Source organism: Thalassophryne amazonica, chromosome 2 (assembly GCF_902500255.1).
Source record: "Thalassophryne amazonica chromosome 2, fThaAma1.1, whole genome shotgun sequence".
Classification (NCBI taxonomy): domain Eukaryota; kingdom Metazoa; phylum Chordata; class Actinopteri; order Batrachoidiformes; family Batrachoididae; genus Thalassophryne; species Thalassophryne amazonica.
The window spans coordinates 91,201,800-91,208,694 of NC_047104.1; positions in this window are offsets into that span (position 1 = coordinate 91,201,800).

The window sequence follows — 6,895 nt, forward strand, 5'->3', positions numbered from 1 at the left end:
ATCTTAAGTTCCCACTTGCGCCATAGCGCACCCCGGTGGTGGCGGGAAATGTCCTATTTTTACTTTAAGAGGTCCTGATGTCACATACTTAACCCAATCAACTTCATTCCACTTCTAAAACATGCAGAACAAATTGGTGAACGTAGGTGATGCACGCCATGAAGTTACAAGTAACGGCGACCGTGTGGCGGCGTGCCGAATATGCCCATTCGCCATGAATTACGTTCTTCATTTTGACGGCTTTAATTTTGTCACATCATCATGAAAATTGAATACACAGGTCGAGCACGACAAACCTCTTACAATTCATAGGGGCCGTCGCCCATGGGCGGGGCACAATGCCTCAATAGCGCCCCCTTGAATCTTTCAAAAACCCCTCCCCATGGGGGGTTTTTGGAGTAGGGAGATGAAAATTGGTACACATGTGTGACTTGCAAAGACGTACAAAAAAGTCCTTGCCACCATGGGTCTACTCCAAACAGGAAGTCGGCCCATTTTTAATCTTCTTCTCATTTTGGCATGATTTCCACATGTTGTATTTGAACGAACTCCTCCTAGGGATTTTGTCCAATGCACTTCAAATTTCTTACAGATCACCCAGAGACGATACTGACCAAAAGTTATTGAAAGCTTTTCTGTATGTCGAGGGTGTGGCCGCTATGGTGCCGCCATTTTGACCGTTCGCCATATGAACATTATACTTAAACAGGTGCTGAAGTCACATATTTAACCCCATCAACTTCCTTCCACTTCTAAAACATGCAGAACAACTTGGTGAACATAGGCGATGATCGCCGTGAAGTCACGAGTAACGGCATCCGTGTGGCGGCGTGCTGAATATTGCCCATTCGCCATGAAATTACGTTCTTCCTTTTGACGGCTTTAATTTTGTCATATCATCATGAAAATTGAAACACAGGTCAAGCACGACAACCTCTTACAATTCATAGGGGCATCGCCCGTGGGCGGGGCAAAATGCCTCAATAGCACCCCCTTGAAACTTTCAAAAACCCTTCCCCTAGGGGTTTTTTTGGAGTAGGGAGATGAAAATTGGTACACATGTGTGACTTGCATAGACGTACAAAAAGTCTCTTGCACCATGGGTCACTCCAAACAGGAAGTCAGCCATTTGAATTTTGTTCTCATTTTGGCGTGATTTCCACATGTTGTATTTGAACGAACTCCTCCCAGGGATTTGTCCAATGCACTTCAAATTTATTTAACAGCATCCACAGATGATACTAACCAAAAGTTTTGAAAGCTTTTCTCTATGTTGAAGGGTGTGGCCGCTGTGGTGCCGCCATTTTGACCCTTCGCCATAGAACATCAAGTCATGATAACTCCTTCATGCTTTGCCTGATTGACTTGAAACTTCACATGTATGATGACGGTTGGCCCCTCAACACACCTGGCCCCTGTTTCTACACTGAGCGTCTCCTAGTGGATGAACCATCAACATGTCATAACTCCTTCATGCATTGTGTGATTTGCTTGAAATTTGAACTGTGGGATGAGTGGGTTGCCCCTGTACGCACATGCCCACATCTGGTCACAAGGAGAACACACTGCCCTGGGTAGGCGGCGATCGCGCGGAACAAGGGCCCGTATATGACTGCTTGCAGTCCTAGTTTCAACTTGTAATTTCGCCAAAATATGTAATTGCCTTTATGTTGCTATCAGGACAGAGTCATTTCTAAAATATGAATTTGAGCACAATAGGTGGAGAGCTTCTACCTGTGTAAATGTCTTTTGACTTTGATTTGTGGACATTTTAATGATCCGTTCATTTATTGTTAAAATATAAAATGAAACAGCTTTTAAAAAAATAATAAAATAGTTGCTGTTCAAAGAGCCTTTAATTTAGAAGCAGGTGATGTTCTGCTGGATTCTCTGGACAGATGAAGGTCTCTTCTGCAGCTTTGACCTCTGGTGGTGTTGCTGAAGAGCAGAGATGTTTTCTTTCGACTGGACTTCGTGTGTTCAGCTCATCAATGGAAAGTTTGGTTGTCTGCACAGCAAATGTTCCTGATTGGGACAAATAAAATATTTCTTTAAATATAAGAAACACAAACAGTTTATACAAAAAAAAAAGGGGGGAAACGGCAAAAAAACGCTGGAAAAAAAACGCCCGAAAAAATAAGTATTTAAAGCTGAGCTTTGTGGTGTCTGAAAAAGCGTAGCTTTATTTGGTAAAAATAAAAAGACTGACCATTTAGAATTAAAGTGTTCCCTCAGATCAACTGTGCTAAAAGGCTAAGCTAACGTTAGCTGAGTCATTAACCTTCAAAGCAGTTAAGTAAACGTCACGTTTTATTTTTACATTATTCTCACCTCGATAAAGCTGCAGAACTAAACTCCGTTGGGCAAACTGGGACTTCGCATATATCCAAAAAGTGGGAGATTTCGGACTGAGTGGGTTTGCTCATCACCCCGGCGCCTGCCTCGGTCTGCCCAGTGATGATGCCTGAAGGCCGGCTTCTCCGTGCGGTTTGGTCCGCTGTTGCGGTTCGATCGTCGGTCCTCCTCGTCCATCCTCACTCCTCGGTCGGCATCACCTCCGAAAGTAGCTGAAAAAAAGCTTCTCCCAGCAGGGTGATGGGAGAATTGTTCTACTGCTGTTTTTTAAAGCTTTTTTTGTGGTTCAGGCGACCCAAATTCAAGATGGCGATCACTGAACTTTTTCAGATTGTGGAAACAGCCAGAGTGTGACGTGGCAATCTCCGCCCCCCACTTTTTTTTCTTTTTTTTTTTTGCCGCTTCCAAAGCGACGCGTCTGACGTCATCCGACGGATTCGACGGATCCCGATCCGTTGACGCACTGGCCTGACAGATTCAGTGTGAAAGGCCCTTTAGTCTTCTCCATCAAAATTGGAAGTCCTAAAAAACAGTTTTATTTGTTGTTATCTATCTTCCACCTGGTCGTTACTGTGAGTTTCTCTGTGAATTTTCAGACCTTTTGTCTGACTTAGTGCTTAGCTCAGATAAGATAATTATAGTGGGCGATTTTAACATCCACATAGATGCTGAGAATGACAGCCTCAACACTGCATTTAATCTATTATTAGACTCAATTGGCTTTGCTCAAAATGTAAATGAGTCCACCCACCACTTTAACCATACTTTAGATCTTGTTGTGACTTATAGTATGGAAATTGAAGACTTAACAGTATTCCCTGAAAACCCCCTTCTGTCTGATCATTTCTTAATAACATTTACGTTACTTTAATGGACTACCCAGCAGTGGGGAATAAGTTTCATTACAGTAGAAGTCTTTCGGAAAGCGCTGTAACTAGGTTTAGGATATGATTCCTTCTTGTTATGTTCTCCAATGCCATATACTAACACAGTGCAGAGTAGCTACCTAAACTCTGTAGTGAGATAGATTATCTCGTCAATAGTTTTACATCCTCGATTGAGCACAACTTGGAGGCTGTAGGCTCCTCTGAAAAAGAGATGCCTTAAATCAGAAGTGCCTGACTCCTGGTATAACTCACAAACTCACAGCTTAAAGCAGATAACCCGTAAGGTGGAGATGAAATTGGCGTCTCACTAATTTAGAAGATCTTCACTTAGCCTGGAAAAAGGAGTCTGTTGCTCTATAAAAAAAAGCCCTCCGTAAAGCTAGGACATCTTACTACTCATCACTAATTGAAGAAAATAAGAACAACCCCAGGTTTCTTTTCAGCACTGTAGCCACGCTGACAAAGAGTCAGAGCTCTATTGAGCCAAGTATTCCTTTACCTTTAACTAGTAATTGACTTCATGACTTTCTCTGCTAATAAATTTTAACATAGTAGAGAAAAAATTACTCATAACCATCCCAAAGACATATTGTTATCTGTGGCGGCTTTAAGTAATGCTGGTATTTGGTAGACTCTTTCTCTCCGATTGTTCTGTCTGAGTTATTTTCATAGTTACTTCCTCCAAACCATCAACACTGTCTATTAGACCCCATTCCTACCAGGCTGCTCAAGGAGCCTACCTTAATTAATGCTTCGATCTTAATATGATCAATCTATCTTTATAGTTGGCTATGTACCACAGGCTCTTAGGTGGCAGTAATAAACCGATTACTTAAAAAGCCATCACTTGACCCAGTTTATCTTAGCTAATTATAGGCCAATCTCCAACCTTCCTTTTCTCTCAAAAATCTTGAAAGGGTAGTTGTAAAACAGCTAACTGATCATCTGCAGAGGAATGGTCTATTTGAAGAGTTTCAGTCAGGTTTTAGAATTCATCATAGTACACAAACAGCATTAGTGAAGGTTACAAATGACCTTCTTATGGCCTCAGACAGTGGACTCATCTCTGTGCTTGTCCTGTTAGACCTCAGTTCTGCTTTTGATACTGCTGACCATAAAATTTTATTACAGAGATTAGAGCATGCCATAGGTATTAAAGGCACTGCACTGCGCTGCGGTGGTTTGAATCATATTTATGTAATAGATTACAATTTGTTCATGTAAATGGAGAGTCTTCTTCACAGACTAAGGTTAATTATGGAGTTCCACAAGGTTCTGTGCTAGGACCAATTTTATTCACTTTATACATGCTTCCCTTAGGCAGTATTATTAGAAAGAATTGCTTAAATTTTCATTGTTACGCAGATGATACCCAGCTTTATCTATCCATGAAGCCAGAGGGCACACACCAATTAGTTAAACTGCAGGATTGTCTTACAGACATAAAGACATGGATGACCTCTAATTTCCTGCTTTTAAATTCAGATAAAACTGAAGTTATTGTACTTGGCCCCACAAATCTTAGAAACTGGTGTCTAACCAGATCGCTTACTCTGGATGGCATTACCTGACCTCTAGTAATACTGTGAGAAATCTTGGAGTCATTTTTGATCAGGATATGTCCTTCAATGCGCATATTAAGCAAATAGGTAGGACTGCTTTTTGATTTGCGCAATATCTCTAAAGGTCTTGTTCAGAGTGATGCTGAAAAACTAATTCATGCATTTATTTCCTCTAGGCTGGACTAGTGTAATTCATTATTATCAGGTTGTCCTAAAAGTTCCCGTGAAAAGCCTTCAGTTAATTCAAAATGCTGCACAGCTAGAGTACTGACGGGGACTAGAAGGAGAAGCATTATTCACCCATATTGGCCTCTCTTCATTGGCTTCCTGTTAATTCTAGAATAGAATTAAAATTCTTCTTCTTACTTATAAGGTTTTGAATAATCAGGTCCCATCTTATCTTAGGGACCTCATAGTATCATATTACCCCATAGAGCGCTTCGCTCTCAGGCTGCAGGCTTACTTGTAGTTCCTACGGTTTTTAAGAGTAGAATGGAAGGCAGAACCTTCAGCTTTCCAGGGCTCCTCTCCTGTGGAACCAGCTCCCAATTCGATCAGGAGACAGACACCCTCTCTACTTTTAAGATTAGGCTTAAACTTTCCTTTTTGCTAAAGACTTATAGTTAGGGCTGGATCAGGTGACCCTGAACCATCCCTTAGTTATGTAGCTATAGACTTAGACTGCTGGGGGTTCCCATGAGGCAACTGAGTGTTTCTTTCCTCTTTTTGCTCTGTCTGCACACCTGCATTTAATCATTAGGGATTGATCTCTGCTCTCTTTCCGACAGCATGTCTTTTGCTGATTCTCTCCCCTCAGCCCCAACCAGTCCAGCAGAAGACTGCCCCTCCCTGAGCCTGGTTCTGCTGGAGGTTTCTTCCTGTTAAAAGGGAGGTTTTCCTTCCCACTGTCCGCCAAGTGCTGCTCACAGGGGGGTCGTTTGACTGTTGGGGTTTTTCTGTAATTATGTATGGCTTTTGGCCTTACAATATAAAGCGCCTTGGGGCAACTGTTTGTCGTGATTTGGCGCTATATAAATAAAATTGATTTGATTTGATTTGATATATTCCATTGAAGCGCACGCTGAGATGCTTCCAGTAGCGATGTCACTTGTCAGAAACACACGCGTTCTCACAAGTACTTTATTTTTGTATGTCTCCATAGCTGTTTGCTGTGAATCCCGTATACTTTGAAACCGGTCACGGAAGTGCACAATGTAATCCCGGTGGATCATCAGATGGTCACTAACAGCCTAAATCTAAATTGTTATGATTTTGTTGGGACATGTCCTTTAAAGTGAACTGTCAATCATAGGTCCTTGATTAGAAGAACATGGTGATCACATTTATGGTGGTCAGTAAAATGTTACTGGATTAATTCAATATTTATTCAGCTGTAACAACTCTAACTTAACACTGTAAGAAAATATTTAGTCTTCTCGTAACTTTGTAATAGATAACACTGTACGCTAAAGTTTTACTACAAAGGTGCAAATTTTTTTTAAATAAGAACAAAAGATATATATATAAAAAAAGGTATATAATAACTTGTTTAACAATCATTTTATTATTGTCTGATCATCTGCAGCTGTCCTTGTGTTGTCATGTATCGACCACCAACAAATAAAATGTATTTTTTCATTTATTCTTTAAATATTTTATTTATTTATTTTTAACTGTGTGAGTGTGCTTTTTACAAGATAAGTTAAAAACAAAACAAAACAAACAAACAAACAAACAAAAAACAGCTTAATGGAGATATCTCCAGATTATTTTGGACTTTTGGAGAGGATCAGAAGTAAGGTTAGAGTCAACAAACATATTTTCTGCTGTATCTCTGTAACCTAGAGGACTGGAGAAATTATGAAAGTTTATATTGATCGGCAAAATATTTGAGGACTGATTAGTGTAGTGGTGGTATGATGACGTCACAATGGTTTATTCAGTGTGCAGGGTTTGCAACAGCATCCCCCACACACACACACATACATACTTTTTTAATGTGACTTGATCAGTGAGTTAGAGAATACATTTCAGATTTTTTTTAATTTTTATTTTTTTTTGTAATAAGAATGTTAACCATTTATTTGTCGT